The following is a 19,811-nucleotide window of genomic DNA, read 5'->3' as shown; positions in this document are numbered from 1 at the left end:
ACGCTCAGGCTCCTCCCGATCGGGCTGTGGACGCTCAGGCTCCTCCCCATAACTGCGGAAGGGACAGTGGGCGAACAGGTGATCCTGGTCGCAGAGGAGGCACCCCGACGATGGCTTGTTACATCGCCGTGGATGCCTGGCCCTTAGGCGGCACTCCTCCTCCCTGTCCTTCACCTCTTTATCTGTCTCCCGCTTGGGCTGTGGAGGCAAAACCAGCAGGCATTCACCCTCTGCTGGTGGAGATGGGGACAGCAGGTACTCCTCTGCTGGTGGTCCTGCTACCTGGGCTGCTGTTCCATTTATGGTTGCCTCCAGGTAGCTGAGGACAAACTCCACACCTTCCTCCAAGGTGTTTGGGGTGTGTTCCTCCTGATATGCCTCCCATCTCTCACTGTCCATCATCCACAGGGCCCGGACGACTATGGGCAGAGACTGGGCCTCCAGCCCAGCATTTTCTAGGAACCAGTCCCGCAGTTTGACGGCGTCTTCTGCCATTATATATATATATATATATATATATATATATATATATATATATATATATATATATATATATATATATATATATATTTTTTAAACAAAACCCCTCCTGGTCTGACGCTTGGAGGCGCGGCTATCCCACGATGACACCACGTGTCACAAAGACAGCCAGAGTGGGTGGCGTCAGACCAGAAAAGGAATACACAGAGAGATGTGGTTTGGTATAAGCTGGGCGCGTGATCGCGCTCAGCATTTAATAAACAGAAAATAAAAGGTTTGAAACACAAAAAACACGGGACACGGCACTTGCGCCAAAATAAATAGACAAACGAAACGAACTAAACAGTGCACAGACAGACGAACAAAACAAGGTGAGCAGATACAACTAATTTACGTTCTTACTTTGTTTTATTTTCTCCTTCTCTCTCTCCCGTTCTCCACTCACCGAACACCAACCCCGACTGAATGAAAATGTGCATCTATATATACTGTTGTGCTGGGATTCAATTACTAATTAATTCTTCACTTGAATCCCAGCACGTGAATTAATTCTGTGCAACCCCGTGCTCGCATATTATATTTTAAATGCACGTGCGTGATGTGCAATCCCGTGCCTAAATACAAATATACAATTTAAACACACGTGAAACACAGACCTGTTTATATCCCGTGTACCAATCTATACACCAACATTAACATACGCACGCATACATACATACACAGAACACACAAATGCACACAGGGGCGGGGCACTTTGCCACATGTAGTCATGGTTGTCATGTCATCCATGTATGCTCGAATTGGTGGTAGTCGCATTCCAGAAGCCAAGCGCTCTCCTCCTACTACCCATTTTGATGCCCTAATGATTACTTCCATTGCCATGGTAAAAGCCAGTGGAGAAATGGTGCATCCTGCCATTATTCCAACCTCTAGGCATTGCCATGTAGTGCTGAATTCTGAAGTTGAAAAACTGAATTGCAAATCTCCAAAATAGGCTTTCACTAAATTTGTTATTGTCATCGGTACACTGAAAAAATCAAATGCTGCCCAAAGTAGTTCATGTGGCACTGAACCATATGCATTAGCCAAATCCAGGAATGTCACATGGAGCTCCTTCCTCTCCTTTTTAGCTGATTGAATTTGTTGCCAGATCACATTGATGTGTTCTAAGCAACCTGGGAAACCTGGAATGCCCGCTTTTTGTATTGAAGTGTCAATGAAGCAGTTCTTTAATAGGTAAGCTGACAATCTCTGAGCAATAATGCTGAAGAAAATCTTGCCTTCTACGTTTAATAGGGAAATGGGACGAAACTGACTGATGCTTGTAGAATCTTTTTCTTTAGGTATAAAGACTCCACCTGCTCGGCGCCATGCTCTTGGTACAACCTGTTTTTCCCATGCCACTTTCATCAATTTCCACAGAATTCGTAGAACTCCTGAAGCACTCTTGTACACTCTGTACGGAACTCCATTAGGCCCTGGAGATGATGAAGCCCTTGCTTTTTTCACAGCTTGCTCTATTTCTTTCCACTTAGGTGCACAGTCCTCCATTTGGTATTCTGGTGGATTGATAGGTGGGATGTCTGATGGAATTGACATAGGCTCCTGCCTTTTTGAATCTGTATGTGTTTCCTCCAAATATCTCTCCAGCTCAACCTTAGATGCTTTTAGTGTGCCATTCTTCTCACTGGTGAATAACTTCTTTACAAATTTGAATGGGTCTTTATAAAAGTTAGCTCTCGCACGCTCCTTCTTTTTGTAGCGTTTCCGTAGGCGCTCAGCTCTGCGCAATGTTGCAAGCTTATCTTTGATGACCCTTTGTAAGAGATTGAGTCCCTCCTTCTGACTTTGTTCTGCTCTTCTCCATTGGTTCCTCAGCTGTCTCCTTTCTCTAACTAAGCGTTCAATCTCCTGCTGCCGTCTAGACTTTCCAGGAATAGTTTGTACTTTTTCCTTCCTTTTTTCAACTCCAAACCTCTCACTTCCATATGCGTAGATGATGTCCCCAAATTTATCCAGCTTCTTTTCAACTGTTCCACTTAATCTTTCCAATGCAACGCAGAGATCTGTGTTTACTGTGTCCCATGCAGTTTTCTCACAAGCTCTTGGCCATTTAACTCCAGGCTTGTGCCCGTTGAGGTTCTTTTCTCTCTTATGCTGGTTTGTCTGACCGGGTTCACAAGGATCATTAGGTTCATCACTAACTGTGTCCATGCAAGTCCTCCTCACATCTATGACAGGGGTGCTGATATCCTGCGAACTGTGGTTTGCTTCCTGTCACTGGATTTCATTCGACTGTCTTGACTGACTTCATAAGAAGTACTGATCAATGCGAGGCCCTTGTCCCTTCTCCCTCAAGCTTTTCATTCTCCCTTGATGAATCTTCAAACCCCTGACCGTTGTCGCCTTGCTCCAGCCGCAGACACAAACCTGGAGTTCCATGTCTTTGTTAACTGCAGATCTTGAACTAGTCTTTTGTGAAGTACTCTCCATACTCATATCCGTTTCCGTTCCTAAGTCGTTAACCGTGTTGTCCAACGTTGAGTCATCTTCCGCCCCCGCTCTCGCAGACTCTAGGGGTATTTTTCTCTTTAATTTCTTAGAAGCCTTGGGCGGGTGTCTCCAGCATCCTGTAAACACAGAGCTGGATACTGCCGACAAGGGTAGCTAACCCTTACCAGCCCCAATGGGGTCTCTTTCCTCCTGTCAGCTGTCTCTCCAGGCTGTCACAAGGTCTTTCCCTTGTTGCCAGCTGCACTATTCACAGCAGTCACTGGACGTATCCAGATCTTCATGATTTCCATTACACGAGAGTAGATGTTAAAACTTCATGCTGATTTGAACTCGGCTCTCGCCAAGATAAGCACCAACTAAGACGTAGCTTTACAGTAAACTAATGTGATCCATATGTGTCTCCATCCATTTACGTTTCCTTCCATATGATGATGTAGATATCCTTCTGTCTGGTGTTAATGGCTGAAGTGTAATGCTGGCTCCAGGGATCAGCTTATTTTGCCTCCCTGGCGCATCAGCACACACAACGGCTGCGATGCTGGCTCCGGGGATCAACCAAAGTGCGGCCTCCCCAGCGCATCAGCATGACAACCGTCTGGATTGAGCTAAGTAGGGTACATCTCTGGGGTTTTCAAGTGGGCACCTTCCATCCTCAGTGTTTCGTCGACTAGCCCACGACACCTCAAGAGGGCTCGACGGTGATTCTGGCGTCCCAGCATCACCCCCCTCCGTCCCCCACTCAACTCAGCCCAGCTTACTTACCTGTCCCCAGCCAGAATCTTTCCGTCTCAACCACAGCCAGTTGCTGCTCCTCTCTGCTGCTTCAGATAAGTTCTTCACTGTGCGACGCAACTCTTGGCCACTGAATCCGACGTCTCTGAGAAACCGGGTTGTAGAGTGTGCCACAAATCCTCGACAACCCACTTCCACTGGGTAAACCCGAACTCTCCATCCTCGCTGTTCCGCTTCAGTGGCTAGTTGAGCATACCGCAGTTTCTTCCTCTCATACGCCTCATCTACAGCATCCTCCCATGGCACTGTTAACTCTACCAGGTGAACAAGGCGTGCTGATCCAGACCACAAGACAATATCTGGTCGAAGGTTAGTGGTGGCAATCTCAGGTGGAAAAATAAGCCGCTGACCAACATCTGCCAGCATTTTCCAGTCTCTAGCAGCTCCCAGTTGTCCTGGGCGAGAATTGGTTTTAACACCTTTTCTTGGTGGTTGCTCTCCTGGGCGGAGGAATGTTGTCTTTTGTGTGTAATGTTTTGATGGAACAGGTGACAACTTATTGGTCATGTTACGCTTGTCTTCCAATGCTAAGGCCAAACATTGCAGCACCTGGTCATGGCGCCAAGTAAACCGTCCTTGGCTAAGAGCCACCTTACATCCTGTCAAAATGTGCCTTAATGTTGCAGGTGATGAACACAAAGGACATGAGGGATCCTCTCCTACCCAGAGGTTTAGGTTCTGTGGTGATGGGAGAACATCATATGTTGACCTGATGAGGAAACTGATCCTGCTCTGTTCCATTGACCATAGGTCTTTCCAGCCAATCTTGCGTTGTTCCACACTCTCCCATCTCATCCATTCTCCCTGCTTGGCCTGGGAAATGGCCTTTATACACCTCATCCTCTCCTCCTGCTTTTGCACCTCGTTGACTACCAGCTTCCTCCTTTGAGCTGGGGCCGCCTTGTGCCATGTAGGAGGAGTTGAACTGAAACCAAGACCCCCTCTTCCATGCTGAACTTGCCCCATGATATCACCAATTCGAAGGGCAGCCTTTGCATCTTCCACAGCTTTCTTTGCCGCCCACTTTCTTCCAGTTTTCAACACAGGTGCTGCCTCCCTTACGCATTTATCGCGTGACTCTACTAAAGTCATTTCCAGTCTGACCTTGGCGCACTTAAACTCCTCGGTTAGAGCAGAGACTGGTAGCTGCAGTATTCCTTTACCATAAAGTCCCACTCTGCTGAGGCAGCGTGGAACTCCCAACCATTTCCTGATGTATGAACTGATTAAAGCTTCCAACTTCTCTACTGTTGTCAAAGAAACCTCGTACACAGTCAGTGGCCACAGCAACCTCGGCAGTAGACCAAACTGAAAGCACCAGAGTTTTAGTTTACCTGGTAGAGCGCAGCTGTCTAGGCTCTTCAACCCTTCCACTGCTTGTTGTCTAACTTCTCCCACACGAACTGTGTCCTTTAGATCCCCGTCGTACCATCTCCCAAGACTCTTCACTGGCTTCTCAGACACTGTTGGTATTGCCTCACCATTAATGAAGAATGTTTTATCTACTACTTTGCCTTTAATTATAGAGATGCTCCTTGATTTAGTGGGCTTGAATTGCATTCGTGCCCATTCAATGTTATTGGTTAATTTGCCCAATAATCGATTAGTGCAGGCTACTGTTGTAGTCATGGTTGTCATGTCATCCATGTATGCTCGAATTGGTGGTAGTCGCATTCCAGAAGCCAAGCGCTCTCCTCCTACTACCCATTTTGATGCCCTAATGATTACTTCCATTGCCATGGTAAACGCCAGTGGAGAAATGGTGCATCCTGCCATTATTCCAACCTCTAGGCATTGCCATGTAGTGCTGAATTCTGAAGTTGAAAAACTGAATTGCAAATCTCCAAAATAGGCTTTCACTAAATTTGTTATTGTCATCGGTACACTGAAAAAATCAAATGCTGCCCAAAGTAGTTCATGTGGCACTGAACCATATGCATTAGCCAAATCCAGGAATGTCACATGGAGCTCCTTCCTCTCCTTTTTAGCTGATTGAATTTGTTGCCAGATCACATTGATGTGTTCTAAGCAACCTGGGAAACCTGGAATGCCCGCTTTTTGTATTGAAGTGTCAATGAAGCAGTTCTTTAATAGGTAAGCTGACAATCTCTGAGCAATAATGCTGAAGAAAATCTTGCCTTCTACGTTTAATAGGGAAATGGGACGAAACTGACTGATGCTTGTAGAATCTTTTTCTTTAGGTATAAAGACTCCACCTGCTCGGCGCCATGCTCTTGGTACAACCTGTTTTTCCCATGCCACTTTCATCAATTTCCACAGAATTCGTAGAACTCCTGAAGCACTCTTGTACACTCTCTACGGAAATCCATTAGGCCCTGGAGATGATGAAGCCCTTGCTTTTTTCACAGCTTGCTCTATTTCTTTCCACTTAGGTGCACAGTCCTCCATTTGGTATTCTGGTGGATTGATAGGTGGGATGTCTGATGGAATTGACATAGGCTCCTGCCTTTTTGAATCTGTATGTGTTTCCTCCAAATATCTCTCCAGCTCAACCTTAGATGCTTTTAGTGTGCCATTCTTCTCACTGGTGAATAACTTCTTTACAAATTTGAATGGGTCTTTATAAAAGTTAGCTCTCGCACGCTCCTTCTTTTTGTAGCGTTTCCGTAGGCGCTCAGCTCTGCGCAATGTTGCAAGCTTATCTTTTATGACCCTTTGTAAGAGATTGAGTCCCTCCTTCTGACTTTGTTCTGCTCTTCTCCATTGGTTCCTCAGCTGTCTCCTTTCTCTAACTAAGCGTTCAATCTCCTGCTGCCGTCTAGACTTTCCAGGAATAGTTTGTACTTTTTCCTTCCTTTTTTCAACTCCAAACCTCTCACTTCCATATGCGTAGATGATGTCCCCAAATTTATCCAGCTTCTTTTCAACTGTTCCACTTAATCTTTCCAATGCAATGCAGAGATCTGTGTTTACTGTGTCCCATGCAGTTTTCTCACAAGCTCTTGGCCATTTAACTCCAGGCTTGTGCCCGTTGAGGTTCTTTTCTCTCTTATGCTGGTTTGTCTGACCGGGTTCACAAGGATCATTAGGTTCATCACTAACTGTGTCCATGCAAGTCCTCCTCACATCTATGACAGGGGTGCTGATATCCTGCGAACTGTGGTTTGCTTCCTGTCGCTGGATGTCATTCGACTGACTTGACTGACTTTGTAAGAAGTACTGATCAATGCGAGGCCCTTGTCCCTGACATTTGGTAGTTCACATGATCAAAACATATGGTTAAATTGAGGTCACACCGAGACTTGAACTCGGATGGCTGGATTCAGAGTCCAGAGTGCTAACCTTTACAACATGGAACCTCTGCTGAGCACCCTGGAGATGAATGGCTGTAACATCCTCAGCTCCCAGGTGTTAAATCCCCTACTGCTGACAACCCCTGGACCGCAAGGCTTTCTCCCCGTTCTGATTGCACACAGTCCTTCAACAAACATCAGTTTCTCCAGTTTGAATCCAAAATGCGACGTTTCATTTCTTGGTTCATACTGGCAGCAGGTCTCGAAAACTGCACTATCAGCACCCAATCGTGCACCACAAACACTGCTCACATTCAAATAAGACACATGTTCATTGACAATATATGTATTACACATGTAGATTTAGAAACTGTTTTAATAACATCGGCATTGCTCATTTAAAATAAGAAACATTTGCTTAACAATTAAACACGTTGCATCTTTACAAGTGAAAATACACTTTCAAATACAAATTCCTCCATTTGACCCTCATAAGGATACGACCGGACCCCAGCAATAAAACGACATATAACTAACACGTGGAGTAAATGAATGAATAAAAATGTGTATAGGAACACTTTATTTTGCTTTTCCTTTACCTCTAGCCATCGTTTGGCATAATGTGTTGTTTATGCAAGATGGATAAGACGCCCAATGCGCACAGCTGTCTCCTAGCAAGTGAAGGCACCACTGTATTCTGGACGCTGTAGTTTATTCTAGGAACAAGACACCTGGGCGTGTTAGATATCACGGGAAATCGTGGAGCCTCCTCTTTCGTTTGGTATGTGGACTGCGTGCCTAGCTCTTTCCGTTTTTGAGTTACAGGTACTTGAACGCACGTACCGATTTGCTGCGCGTCACAGCACTGGAGCAATGAATGTGAGGGTGCGTAGGATAATCCCGTGACTCTTTTTAGTCGGTACTTATTGTGTTAACTGTGTGATTGTGTAGAGGGGGGTCGTTAGACTACAGCTGTCCTCTCGCTTGTAACGAGCAATTGTAAACTCCTTTTCTGCAGTCTGAGAAGAAGATAATGCCAAAAGGGGTTGTGAATCAATGTGCAAAGACTCTATAATAATAATATAAAGGATGCGCTTTTAATTGAATGCAGTCGGGCCACAGCCAAGAATTAGACATATCTACATCTGATTAATGAAGAGTAAGAGAGTGGTTTTAATCGGAATAATAATAGGCATAAAAGAACTTCCCTGACCGGGAATCGAACCCGGGCCGCGGCGGTGAGAGCGCCGAATCCTAGCCACTAGACCACCAGGGACGTTGCTGAAGGCGTTTGTACGGCTGGCCAGGAATTTCTTTGCTATCAACGCTGTCGCATCAAAAACGGAACAGCCCCCAGGCCCTGCGGAATTGTTACAGGTGTCACTAGGACAGGTTCGTAATACCGGGGTAGCAACACCGTGGAAATGCAGACAAGGAAGCCAGACAATAAATCATGAAAGGGATTCATTTAAATTATTAAAACAATTAGATTAAAATATACTAAAATGGCCAAGCACATACATGAAACATAAAAACGAAATATTGGTCGCAATAACAAGAATAGTTGGATCAATAGCAGCAGTATTCACAATGATTATCACAATTCAAATATAGATTTAGCTACAGCAATAGCAACAACAATGGGCAAATAGCTATAGCCATAACAGGAGTAGCTATCACAACTTAAATATAGGTTCGGCTACAGAAATAACCTGCTATATATCAATATCAGTAACGTTGGAAATGGTTACAGCAACAAACGTAATGTAATTGTCTAACAGCAGCAATCAATAAGAAAAGTTTACAACAATAGAAAGTCCCAAAGCCGTCTTCTCTGTGTTCCACGGTGGCATTAGCTGAGACTCGAATAGGCTACAACAGCTCTGGTTAGTGAGGGCCGTCACTGGAGACGTTTCTCTAAGAAAGTAAAACAAAATAAAAGAACTTTGGCTAAGCAATCCAAATTGTTGAAAGCAGGGCGATGCAGCAAGCACACACACAGCAGCAAAAGATTGCACACTTCACTTAGCGAGGGGGGAGGTATATTCGCCTCTTCCCCTCTAAATGCTCAATCCGCCTTAAACAGCGAACTCAACGCCTTCCCTCTCAGTTGCTTCCGGAGTTGGGTCTCTCAGCGGCAGCGGCCTGCTGTACAAGTCCCTTGGTCAGATCCCTCAGTTAATTTCTCGCCTCTGTGTCCGTGTCTCCACAGCTGTGCGTTCCCGTGTCTCTTTGCCTGGAGCTCGCTCTGCTCTCTCAATCTGTCCGTCTCTTAAAACCATTTATTTAATTAAAAATAATAAGACCCACGTGCGGAATGCGCTTTAAAAGCAACATATTAATTGTCAATTAGGTGGAGAGGCAGTCTAGGCAAGTTATTATTATTTATTTCTTAGCAGACGCCCTTATCCAGGGCGACTTACAATTGTTACAAGATATCACATTATACAGATATCACATTATTTTTACATACAGTTACCCATTTATACAGTTGGGTTTTTACTGGAGCAATCTAGGTAAAGTACCTTGCTCAAGGGTACAACAGCATTGTCCCCCACTGGGGATTGAACCCACAACCCTCCGGTCAAGGGTCCAGTGCTCTAACCACTACTCCACACAAGTGCCGTGATTCAAAATTAGTGAAAATAAACAATAGCCAAACACACAATCAATAATAAATCGTGCAGTGAAAATACAAAATCATATCGTGATTTAAATAAAAAAAAAACAAGCACGCATGTATATAAACACAAAATAATAATAAAAAAATAATAAAGTGTAAATGCACACCTGCAACACAATGACAGACAATGAATCATAATGAACTGCCATAATAAAGTGTGCTCCTTAGGAGAGATGACGGCTTCTACACCCGCGCTGTGAACAAATAGTAAGTGTTTCATCCTCTTTGGTTTGAGCAACTGGTTTTTAGGGACGAGGTGGCCGAGTGGTTAAGGCGATGGACTGCTAATCCTTTGTGCTCTGCATGCGTGGGTTCGAATCCCATCCTCGTCGTAGCTTTTTTTTTTTTATTATTATTACTGTTTCTCGTTCTCTTTTTTTTTGGCAAAAGTGTTTATCCTGCGACTATAGGACAGTATTGGTCTGTGTTAGAGATGTTCCCCAACAGTAACACAAAAACAGCCTAAACTTTGCTGAAAAATAGTATAACCAAAGGCACCGCTGGGATTTGAACCCAGGATCTCCTGTTTACTAGACAGGCGCTTTAACCATCTAAGCCACGGCGCCCTGCCACACGCAAAGAAATATGTGTCAGAGACCTGTGAAATGAAAACTATCAGGGACATTATTGCCTTTACTGTCATTCTCTACTGCAATGCAGGACTGTAAAATTAAGCGCGCGACATTTCTGAAATTAATCTGAAACACTTGAAAATGCGTATTACTTGTTATTAAAGAATTTCCGACCTCAGATATCGGAATCTGCATTGTATTTTATATGACCGAATGTACCCTCTTTGTCTAGATATATGACATTTGGTAGTTCACACGAGCAAAACATATGGTTAAATTGAGGTCACACCGAGACTTGAACTCGGATGGCTGGATTCAGAGTCCAGAGTGCTAACCTTTACAACATGGAACCTCTGCTGAGCACCCTGGAGATGAATGGCTGTAACATCCTTATAGTTTTCTTGTGTGTTGAGAAGAACAATCCAAAGGCAGTATGATGAGTATTCATAACCTGTATTCATTTAATTGTTAAACCTAAAACAAACAACTTTTTGCTTCCAGCTTGCAACTGCAACTTCCCGCTATATCCCAAAACCCGGTCTGGAGTGACGTAACAATCAGCTACGTTACTTCACTCAAAACATGGACTAGACTCAAACAGCGCCACAGTATTATAACAACATTACATCTCTCCCTTGTTTTAACAAGATAATAGATGTACATATACATATATATATATATATATATATATATATATATATATATATATATTTATAAGCCCTTTCTTTAAAGTCATTGAAACTGTAATTTGTGTGATTTCTGGAAAGTCCATTAAATCAAATTTCTTTAATCAGATATCTTGGAGGTCTTTGAGTTTATCTTGAAGGGTAATGTCTTTCATGTGATGGGATTTGTTGATCACGCTGGAGTACTGAATTCTCTCTGCCTCCTCCTAAATTGGTGCATGTTGTCTGGGGGACATCCCCTACCTCTTCCATGGCAGGTAAATCCTTGTTTGGGGTTTTGACCACTTTGAAGTGTGATGAATTTCTAGTGACACGGTGTCCGTGATTTTCAGCTGTAAGCATTGATCCTTTGATGTCGACCACCTGGTATGGTGTGCTATGGAATGGGGTGGATAGTTTACCTTTGTGCAGTTGGCGGTAAAGTACCGTGTCACCTATTTTGATGTCCAAAGGATGTGCATTGTTGTGACAATCTGCATATGTCTTCATGTGTTGCTTCGCTTTTCGATCGGTGTCTCGAAGTGATGTGTCTTCAGTTTGATGGTGCAGGCTGGGAAGTGTAGTGTTGATTTTTCTGCAAAACATCAGTTCAGCTGGGGTCAGTTTCGTGGTGATATGCGGTGCAGCTCTATAGTTCCTGAGAAACTTGAAAAGATGTTGTTTCCATGGCTTGCCCTCGGAATGTGTGGCAGAAACTGTCTTTTTAAGTGTTCTCATAAAACGTTCCACCTCTGTATTTGCTCTTGGCCAGTAGGGTGTAATTCTTCTGTGTTTGAAACCAAGGTAGGTAGAAAAGTTTTTGAACTCTTGGCTATTGAAAGGAGGACCATTGTCAGTATTGACAACCTGCGGAATTCCAAAAGATGAGAAAATCTTGTCCAGTTTTGGAATGATTGTATTTGCTGACGTGGACTTAACAATTTCTACCTCTGGGTAGCGGGAGTATTCATCTAACACAACAAGCAGATAATCCCCAGAAGGAAAAGGTCCTGTGAAATCAATGGCCACTTGAAACCACGGTCCTTTTGGAAGTTCAGACATTTGAAGAGGTTCCATGTGTGTTTGTGGCACAGCAGCTTGGCATGGGATGCAGTTGTGGATTAGATTTTCTACACGTTTATCAATGCCTGGAAACCACACTTTGTCTCTTATTAGTTGTTTTGTCTTGACTGTGCCTAGATGGCCTTCATGAGCTAAAGCTAGTGCTCTAGACTGCAACGAGGTTGGTATAACGAGTCTGTTGCCTCTGAGTATGATGTCCGCATCTGCATTGGTGGTAAGCTCATTGCGCAGGGGATAGAAAGCTTTAAGTGTGGTAAAGTCAATATTTGTGAGTGTGTCAGGAGTTTTATTAATGTCATGCCAATTTCCTTTCTGAATTAAATCTGCTAGCCTTTGTAGCGTAGGGTCTTGCTTGGTCTCTTGTTTCACTTCTAGCATGGTCATCGCCTTGGGGACCGTGTGATCAGCAATGAAACTTATGTACTCTTCCGCAATCGTGCTAGCTTGCGTGTTGTGTGATGACATGTGTGATATGGGATGCCTTGACATGTAGTCAGCAGGGTTATCCTTTCCAGCTTGGTGGATCACTTTAAAGGTATAGGGTTGCAAACGGAGTCTCCATCTTTCTATTCTAGCGGGTGGTGTTGCTTTTGGGTTGTTGAAGATGTACTCCAGTGGTTTATGATCCGTGATCACAGTGAAATCAGATCCGTATAAGTACAGGTGAAAGTGTTCACATGCCCAGATGATTGCTAGTGCTTCCCGTTCTATTTGAGAGTATCGTTGTTCTACAGGAGTGAGAGCTCTACTAGCATATGCGATTATGTTTGTGATTCTGCTGTCTGGTGCTTGTTGGCTGAGAATGGCACCTAAACCAACCGGACTAGCATCTACAAGAATGGTTGTGTCTTTAGTTTGGTCAAAATATGCCATTGTCTTGTGGCTTGTCAACTGCCGTTTCAATTCACCTAAAGCAAAATCGTGTTTTGAATTCCAGCACCACAATTTGTCTTTCTTTGTAAGTTCACAAAGGGGTTGTGATGTTGTAGCAAAATCTGGAATAAAACGTGCACAGTAGGTTACCATGCCAAGTAAACTGCGTACTTCTGTGGTACTGGTTGGGGCTCTCATGTTCATTATAGCCTCAATTTTTTTGGGGTCTGCAGATATGCCTTCTTTTGAGAAAATGTATCCATAAAATTCTAGTTTAGATTTGTTATACTCACATTTGTTTTTGTTTAGGGTGAGGTGATTTTCTTGCAGTCTTTGGAACACAGCTTTGAGACTCTTGTCATGGTCTTCTGGAGTCTTCCCAAATACTATTATGTCATCACTGATGTTTCTGACATTTGGAATTCCTTGCAAGACCTGCTGGATGGTGTTTTGAAATAGCTCAGCAGCAGATGAAATCCCAAAGTTCAATCTCTTGTAGTGCCACAGACCAACATGAGTGGTGAACGTGGTAATGTATCTTGATTCTGGTGCTAGCTCAAGCTGGTGGTATCCAGCATTTAAATCAAGCTTAGAGAATACCACTGCTCCATTGAGGTCATGGATTAGGTCATCTACTGTGGGAGTCAAGTGGCGTTCTCGCAGAATGGCTGTGTTTGGTAATCTCATATCAATGCAAATACGAACTCTGTCTGGGTCTTTGGGTTTGGGAGCCACAACAATTGGCGATACCCAGGGTGTTGGACCACTTATTCTTTCTATAATGTCCTGACTTTCAAGCAGACTTTTTTACGTATGTGGAAAGGAATTCTTCGATGTGGCTGGACAACTGGTGGAATGTCAGGGTTGACATGCAGCTTGACTTGGAAATCTTTTAACTTTCCAATTCCTTCAAAGATATTTGCATGTTGTGTCAAGAGTGACTCTAAGAATGGTGGGTGGACCTTTGGAGTTGTATGTGACACTGAATTAATTATTTTTAAAAGTCCAAGTTCAGTGGCTGTCTGGCAGCTCAACAACGAGCCATAGTGCCCTTTGACAATGTAGAAAACAGTAGGGACAATTTTTGTGCTGTTGCTAACTGTAGTGCAGAATTTTCCCAACAGTGGTAGGGCTGTGCGAGATCCATATGTGCAAATTTTAATGTTTGCGCGCTGGAGTTGTACCTTGTCTTGTAGTTTGGTGTAGGCAGTTTCATCCATTATGTTCACGCTGGCACCGGAGTCCACAATGACATCAATAGCAGTGTTCTCAACAATAATCTTGGTAAGAGGTTGTTTTGGGTTAATGGTATACACAGTGTAAAGGCATTCATCATCTGAACTTGATCTTCTGTCAGTTTTGCTGGAAGAGTCATCACTTACATGCACTTCATGCACTTTGGACTTTATATGTTGCTTTCCAGGGTTCTTTGTGGTGGGCAAGTGTAGTTTTGAACGGCAGCATTTTTCAAAATGATTCAGTTTTCCACATGCTCTGCATGTTTTGCCTTTAGCAGGGCAAAAGGCCTGTCCTCCTCTGTGAGGGTAGCTGCCTCCACAGTTGTTGCATTTATTATTGTCAGGTGCCCTGTTGGTGTATGCTTCTCTGGTGAATTGACGTTTGTTGTGTTGAATGGAATTCACAGGCATTGCGTTTTGAAATTGCTGTTTTGTTTCTTCTATACTTTTTGCATGAAGTTCTGAGAATTCCATAGCCCTTCCTGTGTCCAGCAGTTCTTTCAGTGTCATGTCAGCATTTCGTAGCGCTCTCCTTCTTAAATGCGTGGATGTGCAGCTTAAAATAATTTGAGATTTGATTTCCCTTTCTATACTTGCAAACTCGCATGTTGCTGCCAGGTGTCTGAGTCTCGTATGATATGCATCAAGGGTTTCATCTGCCATCTGTTTCGCCTGACGAAAAACGTATGTTTCATATTCAGTGTTTTTTTTCGGCGAAAAGTACTCAGTCAGTTTCGTTACTGCAGTATCATAAGCATCCACTCCCCCGGTTTCTGGCAACGTCTCAAAAACATCAAACACATCAGGTCCAGTGTAATGTAAAAGCATAGCTTTCTTTTGTTTGTTGTCTTTAATGTTTAACGCAATAATGAAGTTCTGAAATCTTTGAATCCACTTAGTCCAGTGGAGCCCGAGTGAGCTAGGGTCACTGTGTATGTCAAATGAAGGAAACGGAGGAAGTCCAGCTGCAGCCGCCATTTCGTGGTCGTATATATTTATTTATTTATTTATTTATAACTCACGTGTTGCGTTGTTCAGATATCCTCGTTGCCAAATATAGAGTTCTTGTGTGTTGAGAAGAACAATCCAAAGGCAGTATGATGAGTATTCATAACCTGTATTCATTTAATTGTTAAACCTAAAACAAACAACTTTTTGCTTCCAGCTTGCAACTGCAACTTCCCGCTATATCCCAAAACCCGGACTGGAGTGACGTAACAATCAGCTACGTTACTTCACTCAAAACATGGACTGGACTCAAACAGTGCCACAGTATTATAACAACATTACAATCCTCAGCTCCCAGGTGTTAAATCCCCTACTGCTGACAACCCCTGGACCGCAAGGCTTTCTCCCCGTTCTGATTGCACACAGTCCTTCAACAAACATCAGTTTCTCCAGTTTGAATCCAAAATGCGACGTTTCATTTCTTGGTTCATACTGGCAGCAGGTCTCGAAAACTGCACTATCAGCACCCAATCGTGCACCACAAACACTGCTCACATTCAAATAAGACACATGTTCATTGACAATATATGTATTACACATGTAGATTTAGAAACTGTTTCAATAACATCGGCATTGCTCATTTAAAATAAGAAACATTTGCTTAACAATTAAACACGTTGCATCTTTACAAGTGAAAATACACTTTCAAATACAAATTCCTCCATTTGACCCTCATAAGGACACGACCGGACCCCAGCAATAAAACGACATATAACTAACACGTGGAGAAAATGAATGAATAAAAATGTGTATAGGAACACTTTATTTTGCTTTTCCTTTACCTCTAGCCATCGTTTGGCATAATGTGTTGTTTATGCAAGATGGATAAGACGCCCAATGCGCACAGCTGTCTCCTAGCAAGTGAAGGCACCACTGTATTCTGGACGCTTTAGTTTATTCTAGGAACAAGACACCTGGGCGTGTTAGATATCACGGGAAATCGTGGAGCCTCCTCTTTCGTTTGGTATGTGGACTGCGTGCCTAGCTCTTTCCGTTTTTGAGTTACAGGTACTTGAACGCACCTACCGATTTGCTGCGCGTCACAGCACTGGAGCACTGAATGAGAGGGTGCGTAGGATAATCCCGTGACTCTTTTTAGTCGGTACTTATTGTGTTAACTGTGTGATTGTGTAGAGGGGGGTCGTTAGACTACAGCTGTCCTCTCGCTTGTAACGAGCAATTGTAAACTCCTTTTCTGCAGTCTGAGAAGAAGATAATGCCAAAAGGGGTTGTGAATCAATGTGCAAAGTCTCTATAATAATAATATAAAGGATGCGCTTTTAATTGAATGCAGTCGGGCCACAGCCAAGAATTAGACATATCTACATCTGATTAATGAAGAGTAAGAGAGTGGTTTTAATCGGAATAATAATAGGCATAAAAGAACTTCCCTGACCGGGAATCGAACTCGGGCCGCAGCGGTGAAAGCGCCGAATCCTAACCACTAGACCACCAGGGACGTTGCTGAAGGAGTTTGTACGGCTGGCCAGGAATTTCTTTGCTATCAACGCTGTCGCATCAAAAACGGAACAGCCCCCAGGCCCTGCGCAATTGTTACAGGTGTCACTAGGACAGGTTCGTAATACCGGGGTAGCAACACCGTGGAAATGCGGACAAGGAAGCCAGACAATAAATCATGAAAGGGATTCATTTAAATTATTAAAACAATCAGATTAAAATATACTAAAATGGCCAAGCACATATATAAAACATAAAAACGAAATATTGGTCGCAATAACAAGAATAGTTGGATCAATAGCAGCAGTATTCACAATGATTATCACAATCCAAATATAGATTTAGCTACAGCAATAGCAACAACCATGGGCAAATATCTATAGCCATAACAGGAGTAGCTATCACAACTTAAATATAGGTTCGGCTACAGAAATAACCTGCTATATATCAATATCAGTAACGTTGGAAATGGTTACAGCAACAAACGTAATGTAATTGTCTAACAGCAGCAATCAATAAGAAAAGTTTACAACAATAGAAAGTCCCAAAGCCGTCTTCTCTGTGTTCCACGGTGGCATTAGCTGAGACTCGAATAGGCTACAACAGCTCTGGTTAGTGAGGGCCGTCACTGGAGACGTTTCTCTAAGAAAGTAAAACAAAATAAAAGAACTTCGGCTAAGCAATCCAAATTGTTGAAAGCAGGGCGATGCAGCAAGCACACACACAGCAGCAAAAGATTGCACACTTCACTTAGCGAGGGGGGAGGTATATTCGCCTCTTCCCCTCTAAATGCTCAATCCGCCTTAAACAGCGAACTCAACGCCTTCCCTCTCAGTTGCTTCCGGAGTTGGGTCTCTCAGCGGCAGCGACCTGCTGTACAAGTCCCTTGCTCAGATCCCTCAGGTAATTTCTCGCCTCTGTGTCCGTGTCTCCACAGCTGTGCGTTCCCGTGTCTCTTTGCCTGGAGCTCGCTCTGCTCTCTCAATCTGTCCGTCTCTTAAAACCATTTATTTAATTAAAAATAATAAGACCCACGTGAGGAATGCGCTTTAAAAGCAACATATTAATTGTCAATTAGGTGGAGAGGCAGTCTAGGCAAGTTATTATTATTTATTTCTTAGCAGACACCCTTATCCAGGGCGACTTACAATTGTTACAAGATATCACATTATACATTATACAGATATCACATTATTTTTACATACAGTTACCCATTGATACAGTTGGGTTTTTACTGGAGCAATCTAGGTAAAGTACCTTGCTCAAGGGTACAACAGCATTGTCCCCCACTGGGGATTGAACCCACAACCCTCCGGTCAAGGGTCCAGAGCTATCACCACTACTCCACACAAGTGCCGTGATTCAAAATTAGTGAAAATAAACAATAGCCAAACACACAATCAATAATAAATCGTGCAGTGAAAATACAAAATCATATCGTGATTTAAATAAAAAAAACAAGCACGCATGTATATAAACACAAAATAATAATAAAAAAAATAATAAAGTGTAAATGCACACCTGCAACACAATGACAGACAATGAATCATAATGAACTGCCATAATAAAGTGTGCTCCTTAGGAGAGATTAGACGGCTTCTACACCCGCGCTGTGAACAAATAGTGAGTGTTTCATCCTCTTTGGTTTGAGCAACTTTTTTTTGGGGACGAGGTGGCCGAGTGGTTAAGGCGATGGACTGCTAATCCATTGTGCTCTGCACGCGTGGGTTCGAATCCCATCCTCGTCGTAGCGTTTTTTATTATTATTATTACTGTTTCTCGTTCTCTTTTTTTTGGCAAAAGTGTTTATCCTGCGACTATAGGACAGTATTGGTCTGTGTTAGAGATGTTCCCCAACAGTAACACAAAAACAGCCTAAACTTTGCTGAAAAATAGTATAACCAAAGGCACCGCTGGGATTTGAACCCAGGATCTCCTGTTTACTAGACAGGCGCTTTAACCATCTAAGCCACGGCGCCCTGCCACACGCACAGAAATATGTGTCAGAGACCTGTGAAATGAAACCTATCAGGGACATTATTGCCTTTACTGTCATCCTCTACTGCAATGCAGGACTGTAAAATTAAGCGTGCGACATTTCTGAAATTAATCTGAAACACTTGAAAATGCGTATTACTTGTTATTAAAGAATTTCCGACCTCAGATATCGGAATCTGCATTGTATTTTATATGACTGATTGCACCCTCTTTGTCTAGATATATGACATTTGGTAGTTCACATGATCAAAACATATGGTTAAATTGAGGTCACACCGAGACTTGAACTCGGATGGCTGGATTCAGAGTCCAGAGTGCTAACCTTTACAACATGGAACCTCTGCTGAGCACCCTGGAGATGAATGGCTGTAACATCCTCAGCTCCCAGGTGTTAAATCCCCTACTGCTGACAACCCCTGGACCGCAAGGCTTTCTCCCCGTTCTGATTGCACACAGTCCTTCAACAAACATCAGTTTCTCCAGTTTGAATCCAAAATGCGACGTTTCATTTCTTGGTTCATACTGGCAGCAGGTCTCGAAAACTGGACTATCAGCACCCAATCGTGCACCACAAACACTGCTCACATTCAAATAAGACACATGTTCATTGACAATATATGTATTACACATGTAGATTTAGAAACTGTTTTAATAACATCGGCATTGCTCATTTAAAATAAGAAACATTTGCTTAACAATTAAACACGTTGCATCTTTAAAGTGAAAATACACTTTCAAATACAAATTCCTCCATTTGACCCTCATAAGGACACGACCGGACCCCAGCAATAAAACGACATATAACTAACACGTGGAGTAAATGAATGAATAAAAATGTGTATAGGAACACTTTATTTTGCTTTTCCTTTACCTCTAGCCATCGTTTGGCATAATGTGTTGTTTATGCAAGATGGATAAGACGCCCAATGCGCACAGCTGTCTCCTAGCAAGTGAAGGCACCACTGTATTCTGGACGCTGTAGTTTATTCTAGGAACAAGACACCTGGGCGTGTTAGATATCACGGGAAATCGTGGAGCCTCCTCTTTCGTTTGGTATGTGGACTGCGTGCCTAGCTCTTTCCGTTTTTGAGTTACAGGTACTTGAACGCACCTACCGATTTGCTGCGCGTCACAGCATTGGAGCACTGAACGAGAGGGTGCGTAGGATAATCCCGTGACTCTTTTTAGTCGGT

General features: G+C 43.2%; 6 non-coding genes across 6 annotated transcripts; 2 read left to right on the top strand and 4 right to left on the bottom strand.

The window, feature by feature from the left end:
* Positions 1 to 8,244: 8,244 nt before the first annotated feature.
* Positions 8,245 to 8,316, bottom strand: trnae-cuc (transfer RNA glutamic acid (anticodon CUC)). Its single transcript has one exon. It is a non-coding gene; the product is annotated as a tRNA-Glu (tRNA).
* Positions 8,317 to 9,973: 1,657 nt separating this feature from the next.
* trnas-gcu (transfer RNA serine (anticodon GCU)) lies at positions 9,974 to 10,055 on the top strand. Its single transcript has one exon. It is a non-coding gene; the product is annotated as a tRNA-Ser (tRNA).
* A 160-nt stretch (positions 10,056 to 10,215) lies between these two features.
* On the bottom strand, positions 10,216 to 10,289 carry trnat-agu (transfer RNA threonine (anticodon AGU)). Its single transcript has one exon. It is a non-coding gene; the product is annotated as a tRNA-Thr (tRNA).
* Positions 10,290 to 16,549: 6,260 nt separating this feature from the next.
* On the bottom strand, positions 16,550 to 16,621 carry trnae-uuc (transfer RNA glutamic acid (anticodon UUC)). Its single transcript has one exon. It is a non-coding gene; the product is annotated as a tRNA-Glu (tRNA).
* A 1,665-nt stretch (positions 16,622 to 18,286) lies between these two features.
* On the top strand, positions 18,287 to 18,368 carry trnas-gcu (transfer RNA serine (anticodon GCU)). The gene has a single exon. It is a non-coding gene; the product is annotated as a tRNA-Ser (tRNA).
* Positions 18,369 to 18,525: 157 nt separating this feature from the next.
* trnat-agu (transfer RNA threonine (anticodon AGU)) lies at positions 18,526 to 18,599 on the bottom strand. The gene has a single exon. It is a non-coding gene; the product is annotated as a tRNA-Thr (tRNA).
* Between the last annotated feature and the right edge of the window lie 1,212 nt (positions 18,600 to 19,811).

This window comes from Acipenser ruthenus, chromosome 21 (genome assembly GCF_902713425.1).
Source record: "Acipenser ruthenus chromosome 21, fAciRut3.2 maternal haplotype, whole genome shotgun sequence".
Lineage (NCBI taxonomy): Eukaryota > Metazoa > Chordata > Actinopteri > Acipenseriformes > Acipenseridae > Acipenser > Acipenser ruthenus.
This window is presented reverse-complemented; position numbering and strand designations above follow the sequence as displayed.